The sequence below is a fragment of the Scyliorhinus torazame genome, chromosome 19, assembly GCF_047496885.1.
Source record: "Scyliorhinus torazame isolate Kashiwa2021f chromosome 19, sScyTor2.1, whole genome shotgun sequence".
In the NCBI taxonomy this organism is placed as follows: domain Eukaryota; kingdom Metazoa; phylum Chordata; class Chondrichthyes; order Carcharhiniformes; family Scyliorhinidae; genus Scyliorhinus; species Scyliorhinus torazame.
In genome coordinates, this window is record NC_092725.1 from 56,613,657 (window position 1) to 56,631,224 (window position 17,568).

General features: G+C 48.7%; 1 protein-coding gene across 23 annotated transcripts in view; it reads left to right on the plus strand.

Annotated features, from left to right (window-relative positions):
- nrcama (neuronal cell adhesion molecule a) overlaps positions 1 to 17,568 on the plus strand; it is a 529,817-nt gene that overhangs the window by 356,173 nt on the left and 156,076 nt on the right. The window contains exon 1 of one of the 23 annotated variants that reach the window (XM_072484347.1): positions 2,374 to 2,485. The exons of the other annotated variants lie outside the window; for them this stretch is intronic. The gene's annotated coding sequence lies outside the window, so the exon portion shown is untranslated. Of the gene's footprint in view, positions 1 to 2,373; positions 2,486 to 17,568 lie in introns of those variants that run through there. 23 annotated transcript variants of the gene reach the window in all.

Sequence of the window (17,568 nt, forward strand, 5' to 3'; positions counted from 1 at the left end):
AGGATAGAAAGAGAAATAATTGATGAATAGTTGCACGTTAAAAGGTTGAAGTGTCAATCACACTAGTTCACTTGAGTCAAAAGGTGCCAGGTTCAGATCCTGGGTCAGCTTGGATGATAAACTCGGGATGTGGGCAAGACCTTATTTAATGTCAATCTTCAATTTCTCTGGGAGGCTACTTTCTTGAACTATGTTGTTGAAGCAGCAATGATGAAAGAATGGTGGGATCAGACAGTGGTTTGGGTTCATTGGAATTGTGTACAGTGGGAGTGAACTGGAACAGGTTTGCGTCCATTGGAATTGTGTACAGTGGGAGTGAACAAGAACGGGTTAGGGTCCATTAGGATTGTGCACAGTGGGAGTGAACAAGAACGGGTAAGGGTCCATTAGGATTGTGTACAGTGGGAGTGAACTGGAAGGGGATTGATTCATTGGGGTTTTTGATCCATTGGGATTGTGTACAGTGGTAGTGAACGAAAAGGGGTTTGGGTCCATTGGGATTGTGTATCGAGGGAGTGACCAGGAAGGGGTTTGGCTCCATTCGCACTGTGTACAGTGGGAGTGAATGGGAAGGGAATTCTGGGTTGTGCATGGCTTGGAGTCGATGGTGGCTCTTGTCCTTCTTGGTAGTAGAGACCGCTAGGTTGGGAAGGTGAGGTAGAAATGAGCTTGCTGAGTTGTTACAATGCTTCCAGTAGATAGTACACACTGCAGACACTGGGGTCGGTGAGCTCCGTGACCAGGATGTTAATCAAGCACACCGTTTTCTCTTGGGTACTCTTGATCTTCCTGTATATTTTTCTGTGCTGGGCTTCATTGAGGCAAGTGATAAATCGCTATATGTTCCAGTTCAGCCTCTTAAATGCTTGTCGAAGGTGAGGGGTCAAGATCTGCGAGATTCTCCTACTCTTGTAGCCACAGCTGGTCTCTCACGGGATGTGGGTAACACTGACTCGCCCCGAATTTATTTCGAATTTCCAATTGCCCTTGCACATCCTTGAAATGTTACAGCCCTTGTGTCAGATTTTGTCATGGCCTACCATGCGAGATTCAATAATGGCCGTGCTTCTCAAGGTCAGGGGTGAGGTGGTTGTCCTTTCTTCTTGTTGGAAATGGTCATTGCCTGACTCTTACGCAATTTAAATGTTGCTTGACAACTTTTAGCTGAAGCCTGCCTGCTGGCTGGGCGCTGTTCTAGGCCGGTATGAGCTGCTGCATTGTCAGAGATATTGTGAAGAGGAATTAGAGGTATTAGAGGACTATTGTCATGTGTGCATGCCAAAGGAGAAAGGAAGACTGATATATCTGTAGCGCCTTCATTGACCTCACGGCATGTCAAAGTGCCGAAGGGCCATGGACACTTTGTTGAAGTGTAGTCACTGTGGTAATGAAGTCAATTTGTACACAGCACGATTCCACAAAGGTAAATGATCTGTTTTAGTAGAGTGGTAGATATTGGCTGAGAGACTGAAGATCATGCCCCTGTTTTTCTTTGAAATCATGTGCTTTCCACCTATATATTCCACTTATGGGGGGCAAGCTGGTACAGAGGTTAGCACTGCTGCCTCACAGCGCCTGGGATCCGGGTTCAATTCCGAACTTGGGTCACTGTCATGGTGGAGTTTGCATGTTCTCCCCGAGTCTGTGTGGGTTTCCTCCGGGTGTTCCCACAGTCCAAAGACGTGCAAGTTAGTTGGATTGGCCATGCTAAATTGCCCATTTGGTGTCCAAATGTTAGATGGGGTTGTGGGGAGTGGGTATAGGCAGGGTGTTCTTTCAAAGGGTTGGTGCAGACTCAATGGGCCAAATGGCCTCCTTTTGAACTGTAGGGATTCTATGATTTGATAAAGGCAGACAGATCCCCGGTTTATCGTCCTAACCAAAAGACACCTCTCGTGGTGCAATGCTCCCTCGCTGGAGTCACCTCCTAGATTATTTGCCGGACTCACTGGAGTGGGACATGAACTTGCAACCTCATAGCACAGGGGCAGACGTGCTGCCAATAGGTGACCAAAGTGCCCTCCCCACCCCTCCCAAAAGAGTCTTAGCCTTCAGAAGATGAGGGCAAAAAGAAGTGGCAAGGAAATGCCATGTGGAATACATGTTAAATACACAGATACAAGCAAGACTTGTAGACAAGTGCTGAGTTAGAGGGCTCCGCTTTTGGAAACAGGTTAGATTCTCTGCAAAGTGCGGCAATCAGGGGCAGCCTCGACTGGGAGGGGCAGGGTGGTGAGATTGATGCCCGATCAGTGAAGATGGATTGCGATGTGTCATCATGGAGATAATCATTTAAGGAGGGGGGGGAAATCACATGGTTTCATTTGTTATGAGGCTTAGAGTATAGATCAGATTGCATCCAGTCGTGTTAATGCCAACAGTCTGAGCAATACAACCGGCTGAAATGGGATCACATCTGTACACAGTTTTTGATTCCAGATCGGAAAGCATCAGAATTTCCTGATAAAGCAGCAGGACAGCAGTGGTGAGTTTTTTCAAAAAAAGTGTCATTTTATAAATAGATATGTGTGGCGAATTTCTGTTTGTGGCATTTCTGTGAATATCTAAGCATTCTGACTTCGGGATCTCTGATGCCTTAAAAATGTTCACTTTTTTTATTAGGCTGAAGTGGAAAAAGTGCTGTGAGAGATTTCATTGTTTAGTTTGCTTCAGCGATGAGCAACCTTTGGAGCACTACTCCGCTCTGTAAATTGAGCTGCTAATATTAGCCCCCTTGAGCAACCCTATTTTAATCTCAATAGTGAACCAGGAGAAAATTAGCATTAGTAAACAGCCTAACTGCTGAAACATCAGCAGATGATTTGGCTCACTGCTCCATCGGGCAGTCCGAGTGAGGGACAGGGCTTGCAGGGTGCGTTGCCTCTTGCGACACTGCATTTTTCCAATTCTGGCTTCTTGTGCATCCTGCTCTTTTGTCGCTCCACCTTAGGTGATCTTATTTCAGCTGCCAAGGTGTTAAGCTCTGGAGTTCCCTCACTAAACCCCTCGGCCTCTCCACCTTACTTTCCTTCTTTAAGACATTCCTTGAAACACCTCATTGACCAAGCTTTTGGCCACCTATCCCAATATCTTCTTACGGAGGGTTTCCTCCGGGTGCTCCGGTTTCCTCCCACAAGTCCCGAAAGACGTTCTGTGAGGTAATTTGGACATTCTGAATTCTCCCTCTGTGTTCCCGAACAGGCGCCGGAATGTGGCGACTAGGGGGTGTTCACAGTAACTTCATTGCAGTGTTAATGTAAGCCTACTTGTGACAATAAAGATTATTATTATTACTTGGGACTGTGTCAGATTTTCATAGATCATAGAATTTACAGTGCTGAAGGAAACCATTCGGCCCACAACGTTGTACTGGCCCTTGGAAAGAGCACCTACCCAATGCAACGCCTCCACCCTATTCCTGTTACCCAATAACCCCACCACACGATGGGCAATTTAGCATGGCCAATCCACTTAACCTGCGCTTCTTTGCACTGTGGGCGGAAACCGGACCACCCGGAGGAAACCCACGCAGACACGGGGAGAAAGTGCAAATTCCACACAGACAGTCACCCGAGGCAGGAATTGAATTCGGGACCCTGGAGCTGTGGGGCGGCGGTGCTAACCACTGTGCCACCGTGCCGTCCCATTTTGTCTGGTAATGTTCCTCAGAAGAACGCCCTGAGGCATTTTACTACATTATAGATGCTTTGTAAAGTTGTTGTTTGGTCCCTGAAGTCACAGGGCCTAATGGTCCCTGAGGTTCAGCGGGTTTGTGAATTGTCGACTGGCCCTGCCTGCTGTTTGCCGAGAGAGCCCACCTGGCTAAGGAACTGGCATCTTCACCTGTTGCCTAATTACACTGGCAGGCATCATGCCGCCATCAACAAATGCAGGCTGCAACATCAGCAGATGATTTGGCTCACTGCTCCATCGGGCAGTCCGAGTGAGGCATCCAGCCTCCGACGTGCGAATTGGAAACAGGGTCACTAAACTAAAAACAAAAACAGGATGGAATTTTCCAGATCCCCTGGCCAGCCATTGAAATCTCCATCCACATCAGCGCGACTGGAGGATCCCACTGGGATAGTCTGTGCTGAGACTGAAAACCAGCGATCGACTTGTTTTATAAAAAATATGATTCAGCATTTACAATTACAATTCAGATCAATGTAACAGTAAGATTGACGCAGCCAGGGATACAATAAAAACCTGGTAGTGTTCGAAAGAGCAAGTTAAAAACAAAACATGGACTGTGCAGCCGAGGGGGATCTGTCCATTAGCCATTTTGTATTTACTGTTGGTTAAACTTGTGTGATTCCAGCAATATCATTTTTAAAAATGATATTTCCAAATGAAAAGAAGAAGTCCAATGTTGGAGGGTTTGGGGCTGGAGTGGGGGGAGCTGGGCTGCTCTTCAAAGGAACCAGCATAGGATCAGCACAGCAGCACAGTGGTTAGCACGGTTGCTTCACAGCTCCAGGGTCCCAGGTTCGACTCCCAGCTTGGGTCACTGTCTGTGCGGAGTCTGCACATTCTCCCCTTGTCTGCGTGGGTTTCCTCCGGGTGATCCGCCTTCATCCCATAGTCCAAAGATCTGCAGGTTAGGAGGATTGGCCATGCTAAATTGCCCTTGGGTTAGCTGGGGTTAGTGGTTGACAGGGATAGGGTGGAGGGGTGGGCTTAAGTAGGGTGCTCTTTCCAGGACCCGGTGCAGACTCGAAGGGCCGAATGCCTCTAGGAATAGGCTTAATGGACCAAATGGCCTCCTCTGTGCTGCACTATTCTATATTCTAACATAAGGCGAGGACAACGCTGCTAGGTTTAGCGTGTCTAATAGGATTGAGCTTTTAACCGTTGCTTTTTTTTAAAGGACTTCAAAAATGAATGAGTGTTTTATTGGGAATAACGCGCTGTCAGCAGAATTGAAGGATTTGCCTGACAACAGTCCTGTCAGCCGGCACAGATAGCGATAGATCGACGGTTGGCCCTCGGCGCCCTGTTTCTGTGGGCAGCAAAGCTGCTTCTAATTAGCCGCCGAAAATCTTGGTGGCTCAGCTGTCATAGATTTACTGTCACAAGTCTCGCACTCAGCTCAGGGACCTCAATGTTTCGGTTGCAGCTGCTTGGCCATGGAATATGTTAGCTGGCTCTTCGATGCACACTGAGCTGTTAATTTGTGTGTAAAATGTGCTCCTCTCAATGGCTACTGCAGGTACAAAATGTCCTGAGTTGTCTTCTTTGTACACGGGTTGTTTTATGTCTGGAGGCTTACAATGGGTAATATCTTTAAAATGTCCATAAATCCTGAAATGTGATTGAGTTACTCCAAACCATTGATATTTGAACCATATCTACAGTGAGGTTTAGTCACCGTTCGTTTGTTCAGGTTTTGACAGTTCTGGACAGGAAAATTGTGCACGGACTTCAGAATTAGGGGTATCTTTTCAATCTTTTTTTATATTTTGTTTTCGCTCGAGGTAAAGGAATAGACTTGTGTTGTCAACAGATTTATTTAGTGGGCGCGTAACCCGAGTCTGTGTGAACTTGCTGATTTCAGCAGGAGCTGTTCAGTGTTGGCCTATAGAGAGGGTCACATTCAATCACTTCCATTTGAGATAAATGGCGACCTGCAATTTTATGTTGTGTTTTTGATCTTGATCGCAATCCAATTTTTAAAAAAGAACTTTTGAAAAGTGTTGGGGAATGGCGAGCTTCCATTTCAAACAGCTCATTTCGAACTGAAGCCACTGTGCTGCAGGTGAAGCTACTCCATTTGAAAAGCTTTCCACAGCTCTGGACATGAAAATGGTGAATGGTTTTGAGTCTCATGAAATAGAAGTCTTTTTTTTCATTGGAGCTTGCTTTGTTTCTTCGTGATGGTGGGCAGACTTGTGTCTACTCCTGGGTCAGAATGCAGAGTAAATCTCCTTCCATCTGGTGCCAAATGCTCCCAAGGTCAGGGCTGGCACAACTGGATGCAAAGGCAAAGCTCCTTTCACGTTGGCCCAGCTGGAGCTCCAGTTGGCTCTTGAAGGTGGACGCAGTGCGAACCTTGGACAACGTGCCTCAGTTCAACCCTATGAGCCTACTGAACCAATGTTGCATTCCCCACACCAGCCAGCACAAGCATTGTTTGGTGCCAATTCATAAAATCACAGAATCCCTACAGTGCAGAGGAGGCTATTCAGCCCATTGAGTCCACACAGACCCTCTTGAAAGAGCACCCTGTCTGGGCCCACCCCCCCAGTTCTGTCCCCATAACCCTACCTAACCTTTGGACACGAAGGGGCAATTTAGCATGGCCAATCCACTTAACCTACACATCTTTAGATTGTGGGAGGACACCGAAGCACCCGGAGGAAACCCACATAGACACGGGGAGAATGTACAGACTCTGCACAGTCACCCAAGGTTGGAAATCTGGGTCCCTGGCGCTGTGAGGCAGCAGTGCCAACCACTGTGCCACCATGCCGGAACATTTAGGCTTGGCAGGGGCATGTCTCAATATAAATTACAACACCAGGTTAAAGTCCAACAGGTTTGTTTCAAATCACTAGCTTTCGGAACACTGCTCCTTCCTCAGGTGAATTCACCTGGAACAGTGCTCCGAAAGCTAGTGATTTGAAACAAACCTGTTGGACTTTAACCTGGTGTTGTAAGACTTCTTACTGTGCTCACCCCAGTCCAATGCCGGCATCTCCACATCATCAATATAAATTAGGTTGTGGTCGCTCAGGATCATTTCACATGGAAGCTTTACAGATGGAGGAGACTAAGAATCTTAATTTTTCATCCGCAGGGTAAAGTTTCTCACCATTCAACAACATATAACACGCTGATGGTTAGTAAGATATCCCACGACCAAAATGTAGCCAGAAAGGCTAAAATGCTGACGGTACGATCCGTTTATCTATAATATCAGTTGTAGTTCAGTGGGAGTTATCTTGCCCCTGAGTCAGAAGGTTGTAAGTTACAGTCCCGCTCCCACAACTTGAGCACAAAATACAGGCTGGTATTCCAGTACAGAGCTGCACTGTCCGAGGTGCCGTCTTTCAGATTCAACTAGGCCCTGATTGCCCCCGTGGGTAGAAGTAAAAGAATCCATGGAACTATTTGAAGAAAAGTATAGTAATTCTCCCAGCTGTCATGGCGAATATTTGTCAATCAATCAGTATCATTAAATCGTGTTATCCAGTTATTATCACATTGCTGTTTGTAGGACTTGCTTTGTGTAGATTGACCGTTTTGCTTACAATGGTGACAGTGGCAAAAAATATTTCCTTCTAAAATATTTCCTTGATGGAAAGGCATTGTAGGATGTTCTGAGATCATGAAAGACGCAATCTAAATGCAAGTCTTTCTCAGTGTCTGGCACAGAAAAATAGCCAGCATAAAGACACAATTGACAGAGAGCAAGGTTATGCCTCTCGCTCTCCATTTCACGTCAAATAGCAAACCTCCAAATCTTTGCCGGTCCCTTTGTATGTTGGGTTTGAAACTGGGATAGCTGAGGTAATTATCTGCGAGTGCGAGTGTCTGTGTGTGGCGATAGGCCAATGAACTGCAATCACAACTCTGTGGGCAAATAAATGGTTTCCTTACAAGGCCAGTGTATTTATTTCTGGCCTGGGCAAAGTGAGTTTAATCATGCCTGTGGCTAAGGCCAAATGAGTTACAATTAAGCTGCAGATTGGACGAGAAGAAGGCAGCACAGTGTGCCTGAGGGAATTGCTGCGTACTGGAGTATTAAAATCAGACTGGCAAAAATAGACTTGCCTTTATATAGCACCCTTCACAGCCTTCCGAAGTGTTTTACAATCATTGAAGTACTTTCATATCATATAATTTACGGTGCAAAAAGAGGCCATTCGGCCCATCAAGTCTGCACTGGCCCTTATAAAGAGTGCCCTACTTAAGCCACACCTCCACCCTATCTCTGTAACCGAGCAACCACACCTAACTGTTTTTCTGGACACTAAAGGCAATTTGGCATGGCCAATCCACCTAACCTGCTCATCTTTGGACTGTGGGAGGAAACCGGAGCATCTGGAGAAAACCCACGCAGACACAGGGAGACGGTGTAGACTCCGCACAGACAGTGACCCAAGCTGGGAATCGAACGTGGGGCCCTGGAGCTGTTAAGCTGCAGTGCTAATCACTGTGCTACAGTGTCGCCCTTTTGAAGTGTGCTGTCGTAGCGTATAAAACACATATGTGTACAGCAACGTCCCACAAACATTGTGATAAGCACCAGATAATCTGTTTTCGTGATGTTGGTTAGGGGATAGAAGGTTTGAAGCATTGTCGGGGTGTTGACACTGCTAATGTTTTGCATGATGGTACGAGTTTATTTTTTCTTCACGAGTGTCCAATTATAAGGGTGAAAATAGTAAAGTCATTTTGGCCTAAAATATTATTTTTCTGTCAAAGACCAAGCTTTTTGCAAATGTTACCATAGTAAAAAGGCAGCAACCTGTACTGTTTTGACCTGCTGGAATTTTTTGTCAATTCAGATGGAAAGTGAACGGTTATATTTAGTCCCAACACAACTTTTCCAGTCAGAACTTTGCCAGGTAATCAGCCAAAGAATTGGATTCTCCCAACATGGGACCCAGAAGCAACTCCCTCTGGGAGACAATTGATTGATCAATCAAGTAACTGGCTTTGGACTAAAGCCAATAGAAGAGCACATTGGTGCATAAGTGAAAGCGTTTTGGATAGTAAAGTCACACATATGACTTCAAACCAACTTAGTTGCGGGTGGAGAACCTTTCCCCTCTGTTTTGTAATTGCTGTGCAGGATCCCTTATGTCCACCTGGGTGGGCAGGCGGGATCTCGGTTCAACATCTCATCCAGAGACAGCACGGTGGCGCAGTGGTTAGCACTGTTGCTTCACAGCGCCAGGGTCCGAGGTTCAATTCCCGGCTCGGGTGACTGTCTGTGTGGGGTTTACATGTTCTCCCTGTGGCTGCATGGGTTTCCTCCGGGTGCTCCGGTGTCCTCCATAGTCCAAAGATGTGCAGGTTAGGTGGATCAACCATACTAAATTGCCTCTTAGTCATCGAAAGATGTGCAGATTAGGTTATGTGGATAAGGCTGGTTGGGGGTGGGGTGGGGGGGGGGGGGGGGGGGGGCGGAAGGTAGGGATGGAGCTGTATTAGTATTTAAATATCAAATAGATAACTCAAAGGTTAAACATATACCAACTGCAATTCAAAGGCAGGTTTTTCGATGGATATATCGAGGGCTTTTTTGTGAGGGCCACGAAGAATCCAGCACGAGTTTGTAGAATAGAAAGAAATAACATTTATTTACAATAACATATATATACAACAGCAACAGCACTCCCTTGCTGCTCACTCCTCTCTAGCTGGTTCCATATTGGCCAACTCTATTTATGCGGGGGCTCTCCTAATGATTTCTCCGCCCCTCATTGGGGAAGCTCATACTCCCTAAGGATTGTGGGATTTCCATTAGTCCCCAGCCAGTGGTAAGCAGGCAAGTTATAACACCCCCCCCCCCCCCCCCCAAAGTCCAAGGAATCCACCGAAGACCCTGGCGAAGGAGGGCATTGGACTTGTTTTGCCAAAGGCCGGACACCATTTACATGAGGCGCTGGATCGGGCGGCGTGTTAACGAGACGAAGAACGGCGCTTCCGTGATGAACTGCATAACGGTTGTACATCTACAGCCCGTGGGACCGAGGACTCCCCCTTTGAGGCATCCTGTGTCTCCATCTCGGAATCGGAGTCCACTGCCTCCGTCATCTCGCCGTCCCCATCTCCACACGGCTCTGCAACGACCTGCGGCGCCAGAGGATGATCGTGAGGCATACTCTCCACTATGTCTGGTCTCTGCGGCTATAGACGTGAGCTCCAGGGGCGTGGAATCTTTGGAACAAATGGTCTTCTGGACCGAACGTGGTCTACATGATTGCTCTGGAAACGACCCTGGGCTTACACCTGGTAAGAGATAGGGCCCGTTCAGCGAAAGATAACGCCAGGGACCCACTGAACACCACCAGCAAAATTTCGAACGAACGCTGATTCACCGGGCGCAAATTGTTGAATCGGCCGATGCCAAGAAAGGCCATGTCCCTGCCATTCTTGAGTGCGGTGTACGTTCGCACCAATGTCTGGGAGAACCATGCTAAGTCAATGCGAAGTCTTTAGCACATTAGGAGTTACCTGGGGAGCTACCCCAGTCACCGCATGTGGAGTGGTCCTGTATGAAAACAAAAATGAGCCAGTGTCATGTCCATAGATCCGGAAGACTGCTTCTTTAGGCCCCGTTTGATTGTCTGTACTGCGCGCTCCGCCAACCCATTGGGAGCCGGGTGGTATGGAATGGTGCAGATATGGTGTATGCCGTTCATCTTCGTGAACCTCGCAAACTCCTCACTTGTGAATGGAGTGCCGTTGTCTGTGACCAGCACCTCGGGGAGGCCATGCGTACTGAAAGACAAACGCATCTTCTCGATTGTTGCGCAGGATGTTGTGCCTACCATCTTATGCACCTCTAGCCATTTAGACTGGGCATCGATTAATAGAAGGAATATAGATCCTTGAAAAGGGCCGGCGAAATCCGCATGCAAGCGCACCAAAGGCAGCCCTGGCCATTCCCAGTGATGTAGGGGCGCGGCCGGCGGAAGCTTCTGATGCTCCTGGCAAATGGAGCAGTTTTGGGCCACCTTCTCAATGTCGGTGTTGATGCCTGGCCACCAGACATAACTCCGGGCCAACATTTTCATTTTGGTCACACCTGGATGCCCATTGTTTAAATCCTTTAGTATCAGCTCCTGCCTTTTTTCCGGGACAATCACACTTGTCCCCCACAAGAGGATATTGTCTTCCATGCTGAATTCTGACAGCTTGGAGGAAAATGCCCGCAACTCGCCTGGGAGCTGTCCATGTTGCCCACCATACAGGACTATGTGCCGAACCTTTGACTGGCTCCGTCTGGGTCCACTCACGGATTTGTGATGCCGTGACAGGCAAGGAGTCCATAAAATTTAGGGTTGCAACCACCTCACAGGTCGTGGGGGTCGACATGGGGCCGGTCGACAAAGGCAATCGCTCAGTGCATCGGCATTCGCTATCTGGGTCCCTGGTTTATACTCCAGAGAATACTCGTATGCAGCGAGCAACAAAGCCCAGCACTGGATCCGTGCGGAAGCAATGGGCGGTATTGGCTTATCCTCTCAGAAACGTTCCAGCAGAGGCTTATGATCAGTCACGATAGTGAATTGGCGGCCATACACGTACTGGTGGAAGCGTTTCAACGCAAAGACCACTGCCAGGCCCTCCTTCTCGATCTGCGCGTATTTTTTTCCGCTGCAGTCGAAAGGAAGGGAGGCGAAAGCTATCGGCCGCTCGGCCCCGTTCTCCATCTTGAGGGACAGGACGGCCCCAATACCATACAAGGAGGCATCACATGTGATGAGCAAAGGCTTTCCAGGATCATAGTGAGTTAGTAACACAGACGACGACAATTTTCCTTGCGGCTGATCCCAAAACCAGGTGTGATTCTTCTTTCGCAGAAGGTGCAACGGGGCCAGTGTAGTTGCCAGATTGGGGAGGAACTTCCCGTAATAGTTTACGAGGCCGAGAAAAGAACAAAGATGCGAAGTGTCAGTCGGGGCGGGGGCCTGTTGAATTGCACGCACCTTCTTTGCGACAGGATGCAAACCTTCGCGGTCAACCAGATAACCCAGGTAGACTACTTCGCCTGAAAAACGCACTTTGTACGACGTAAATGGACTCCAGCCTTTGAAAAGCGTCTAAGGACAGTCTCCAAATTTTCCAAATGTTCCTGCTCCGACGTCCCTGTAATCAAAATGTCGTCTAAGTAGACAGCGACACACGGTAAACCTCTCAAGGTGCCCTCCATGATGCGTTAAAAGATAGCGCAGGCAGAGGATACCCCAAAGGGCAACTGTGTATATTCATACTAATAGTTGTACTAATAGTGTGTACTAATAGTTACATATGGCCGGGAGGCAGGGTCCAGCTCCAACTGTAGGTTAGCGTGACTCATATCTAATTTTGTGAAGAGAGTCCGCCTACAAGCTTCGCGTAGAGATGTTCTATGCGTGGCATTGGATATCGGTCGAGCCGGGAAGCCGTATTCACTAAGTTTATAGTTGCCGCACAAGCAAACTGTGGCATTTGGCTTCATTACAGGTACAATTGGTGCTGCCCAGTCAGCGAAACAAACGGACCTGATAATACCCAAGGACTCCAAACGAGTGAGCTCCACTTCTACCTTCTCGAGCAAGGCGTAAGGCACCAGGCGCACCCGGAAATAGTGCGCCATGGCTCCTGGTTCGACTTGGATACGGGCTACGGCCCCTTTTATTTTCCACAAACTGGGCTGGAATACATCTGGGTACCGTCCCAGTACCTCTGTCAATCCTCCAGAACCTGTTTGGAGGATGTGCTGCCACTGCAGCCGCAAATGGCGCAAACAGTCCCGACCCAACAGGCTGGGCCTGTGGCCACGCACCATGATAACTGGGAAACGCCCCACCTGGCGTCCATAAACAACAGGACTCATTGTAGTTCCCGCAATGTCCAATGGTTCCCCTGTGTAGGTGGCCAACCTAGCCTATGAATCGATTAATGTAAGGGTCTGTATACCCTGCTTGATGCGGTCAAATGTCCTCTGGGTGATCACGGAGACCGCTGCGCCAGTGTCCAACTCCATCTCAAGCGGGTGACCATTGACCCGTACTGTCACCTTAATGGGGGCCACATGTGGAGCTGCCACACAATGCAGCTGCAGGCAGTCGTCCTCTGTCTCCACGTCCTCAGGAGTAGTCACCGCAGGTTCACCCACATGGGAGGTACGGCCTCTGGGCTGGCCCCAGTTTCGGTCGGAACGACGGCGCCTCTGGCGCCCCCAGGGCTGGCATCCGCGATGGGGTCGGCGCCCACAAGTCCGACACGGACATGGCTCCTCATACATTGGTTCTGGAGAAGGCTCCCTTCGGGGAGGAATGTCCGACGGCCACTGGCGTCGGTCCGGATGCCGCCCCACCCAAGGTACCGCAGGGTGCGGGGTGATGCTTTTGGATGGAAGGGGTTGCGCCCCAAGGCATGCACTTCCATTCCCTGTAGCTCCTGCACTCCCCATTCTGCTCTCTCTCGGGACAATACTATTTGAATGGCCTGTTGAAAAGTCAATGTTGGCTCGGCAAACAACTTTCTCTGGGTGGCCGCATTGTTAATACCGCAAACCAAATGGTCGCGTAACATTTCTGACAAGGTCTCCCCATAGTCACAGCAATCCTGCGTAGCCTGGATAGAAACTCTGCAGGAGATTCTCCTGGGGTCCTCTCAGCAGTATTAAACCGGTAACGCTGGACTATCGTGGACGGGTTGGGTTAAAATGTTGCCCCACTAAGGTCACAAGCTCATCAAATGTCTTGGTGTCCGGCACAGCTGGGTACCTAAGGCTCCTAATCACCCCAAACGTATGCAGGCCATATATGTAACAACAGCAGCAGTAACTCCCTTGCTGCTCACTCCTCTCTAGCTGGTCCCCTACTGGCCAGCTCTATTTATGCAGGGACTCTGCTAATGATTTCTCCGCCCCCCTCATTGGGGAAGCTCATACTCCCTAAGGATTGTGGGATTGCCATTAGTCCTCAGCCAGTGGTAAGCAGGCAGGTTAATAACAAAAATAAGGTTTCAAACGGAGGCCTGGTATAAATAAAGCAGAAAGCGGTGCTCAGTGACAAACATAGAAATGTGTGGGGGAAGATGGTGGCATTAGTGGTGATGTCACTGGACGAGTAATCCCGAGGCCCAAGCTATTGCTCTGGGGTCATGGCTTCAGGTCCAACAACAACAGCTGGTGAGAATTAAAATTCAATTCATAAATCATGGGCGGGATTCTCCACTCCCACACCGAAGTGGCCGCGCCGTCGTGAACGCCGTCGAGGTTCACGACGGCGCGGAACGGCCCCGGTCCCGACCGATTCAGGCCCTGACAATGGGCCAGTATCGGGGCTGCGTCATCTACACGCGCCAGGCCTTGTCGCCCGAGTAAAAGCGGCGACGCATAGATGATGTGGCCGGCGGCGCATAACGGACGTCACCCGCGCATGCGTGGTTGCCGTCCTCTCTAAGTCCGCCCCGCAAGAAGATGGGGGACGGATCTTGCGGGGCCGCGGAAGGAAGGAGGTCCTCACATTCCAGGTAAAGCCCGGTGCAGGATCCCTCCTCGCGCCCCCACAGGCCGCCCCCCCCCCCAGCGTTCACGCACCGCCCACGACTGCAGCGACCAGGTGTGGACGGTGCCGGGGGGGGAACCCGCCATTTTGGCCTGGCCGCTCGGCCCATCCGGGCCTCAGAATAGCGGGGATGCCGGAGAATCGCCATTTTCGGTGTCTCTGGCGATTCTCCGGCCTGCGGCCCGCGAAACTCGACCGGGCCGCTCCCGCCGCTTGGGAAAATCGCGGGAGGGCGTCAGACCGGCGTCCCCGGAAATTGTGGCGGCCCAGGCGATTCTCCCAACCGGCGTGGGAGTGGAGAATCGCGCCCCATAAATATAAAGTTAGAATCATAGAAGAAAGTCTTAGAAATAGTGCAGAATGAGGCCATTTTGCCCACCGGGTCTGCATCGGCCCTTGCAAAGAGCACACTACTTAAGCCCATGCCTCCACCCTATCCCTGTAACCCCGTAACCCAACCTAACCTTTTGGACACAAAGGGGCAATTTAGCATGGCCAATCCACCTAACCTGCACATAATTGAATTGCGGGAGGAAACCTAAGAACCCCGAGGAAACCCATGCAGACATTGGGAGAAAGTGCAAACTCCACACAGACAGTCACCCGAGGCCGAATTGAACCCAGGACTCTGGAGCTGTGAGGCAGCAGTGCTAACCACCGTGCCGCCCATGAGTTAGTTTCAGTAACGGTGACCATGAAACTATCCTTGATTGTTGTTAGAAATCTATCTGGTTCACGAATGTCCTTCAGGGGTAGGAAATCTGCTGTCCGTACCCAGTCTGGCCTACATGTGACTCCAGACCTACAGCAATGTGGTCGTCTCTTTAAGGGAAATTAGGAATGGACAATAACTGTTGGCTTTGCCACTTATGCCCACATCCCACGCAAGAATGAAGAAAAAAAACACTGAAAGCTGGTAACCCTGAAGTAAAAAGAGAAGAAGCTAGGTCTACAAAATTATGAGGGGCATTGACAGAGTGGATACTCAGAGGCTTTTCCCCAGGGTAGAGGGGTCAATTACTAGGGGGCATAGGTTTAAGGTGCGAGGGGCAAGGTTTAGAGGAGATGTGCGAAGCAGGTTTTTTACACAGAGGGTAGTGGGTGTCTGGAACTAGCTGCCAGAGGAGGTTTTGGAAGCAGGGACGATAGTGTCATTTAAGGGGCATCTGGATAAATACATGAATAGGATGGGAATAGAGGGATACGGACCCAGGAAGTGTAGAAGATTTTAGTTTAGACGGGCAGCATGGTCGGCGCGGGCCTGGAGGGCCAAAGGGCCTGTTCCTGTGCTGTACTTTTCTTTATTCTTTGTTCTTTGTTCTTGAAATGGTTAACAAGTCTGGCAGCATCTGTGGACAGAGAGACAAATTTGACGTTGCATGTCTATGTGATGTACAGTAACAGGTTTGAAGCAAGTACAGAGGCGGGGAAAAAGAGGGAGGGGAGAATAGAATAAAATGAGGGACTCTATGGTAGCAGAGATTACATGCCAAAAGGAATGATCGTGCAAGGTTTGAGGGAATGGTAATGGGACAAGAAAAGGAACAAAAGATGAGTCTGGAGGAAGTGTAAATGGGAGAATTGTGACTCACAGCTACTATCCGAAAAATGCAGAACCAGGTTGGGATCTAAAGTTGTTGAAATCAATATTAAGCCTAGGTGGCTGTAAAGTATGTCATTGAAAGATAAGATGCTGCCCCTCGAGTTTACATTGAATTTCATCGGGACAGTACAGGAGGCTGAGAACAGAGTGTGAATGGGGCGCAGAACTAAATTATTGGCTACTAGACGTTTGAGTCACACTTAGAGTGAATGGAGGTGTTCATTAATGTGGGCACACGATGCATCTGTATTTGTCTTTCCAGTGTAGTGGGGATGGGATTGTAAGCAACAAATACAGTATACTGAACTGAAAGAAACACAAGTAATTGGATGTTGTGTCTAGAAGATCTGTTCAGGGTTTTGTAAAAGGAGGTCAAATGGTAGGTGTTGCATCTCCTGAGCTTGCATTGACAGTGACCTGAGGAGTGGGCCAGACTTGCAGAGAGAACCGTCTTTTTGGAATGCTAACCGCACTGGTGTCCTTTACTGGGTGCTCAGCCTGCCGTGACCAAAATCAAAACGGCTGGGTCCAACTCAAACTGTGTCCCTGCTAACATTGCCCCACCTCTATCGGTCAACAGATGAGACATTCTCCCAGGAAGGGATTGCAGTACCCCTGATGGCACTGGCACCAAGTCATTGACATTAGGGGATTCATGCTGACATTAAAGACTTTAGCAAGCCACTCAGACAAGGGAGCCAGGCATTATTCCCGTCCTGTTGACATGAAACTCAAATGGCTCAGTGATGCATTTGAACACAATGTACATCACAATACGTCACACCTATTTTTCTGTAAACCGAAAAACAGGTTGTTGAATACTTATTTCTTTCCCCCCCTTTATTATCGACTTGTGGGTACAATCTGAAGGTCAACTATTTTCTTGCACATGGAAGCTTGTGACTCTCAATATGTTTGTTGAAAGAGTGAAATGCCATTAGTCCGCCTGGAGAATATTGCAGTCGATTTAAGCTCTAGGAGGTTAAGGCGCTTTTCAGTGATCGCTCAACAGTGACTCTGTCATAGCGTGCTCCACAGGGAGCTGCAGATGGAAGGTAGTTTTGCAAACAGAAATACTGGCTCTTCTGAAGAAACAACTCCTAAGTGTTTCCGCCTTTGTCCTTTTTTTCTCTGGCTTGACAGTTCAGCATTCTCAAGATTTCAGATTAGTTTATCAGCCCGCGCACATTTGGATCATTTAGATTGACAAGTCAACATCAAACGGTTCCTTTAGGATATGTGTTTGCACTAATCCGCATTAGGTATTCCCCATTCAAGGCAGCTCCCGGTTTATCTTGCTCATAAATGAATAGCTGCCTAATGTGATTTGTTTTTGATAAAGTGAATCTTGTGAATAGTCCCAACAAAACATCCATGAACTGCTCCAAAGCAGCCTTGAAGAGGTAAAAAAGAGTCATAACCTGCTTCCCGATGGCTAAGGGGTTGCTCAAGGCACCCTGAAATGTGGTGATTTAAGCTGTGCAATGCAGGAGGGGGTCCCCAGGGCAAGGCCACAGGGCCGAAGGTGGGATGCAAGTATGAGTTTGCGTCTTATCTTTCTGATCAATCGCCAGTGACTGCTACTAGGTAGACCTTTATGGCCGAATAAACTGTAGACGCTCTGCACCCAGGCCTGTCCATTTCGGGCAAGGTATCAGAGCGCTGTTAGCCCTCTGGAGACACATATCGCTGTTTTCGTGAGAGGGAAAGCACATCTCCATTTTAAAG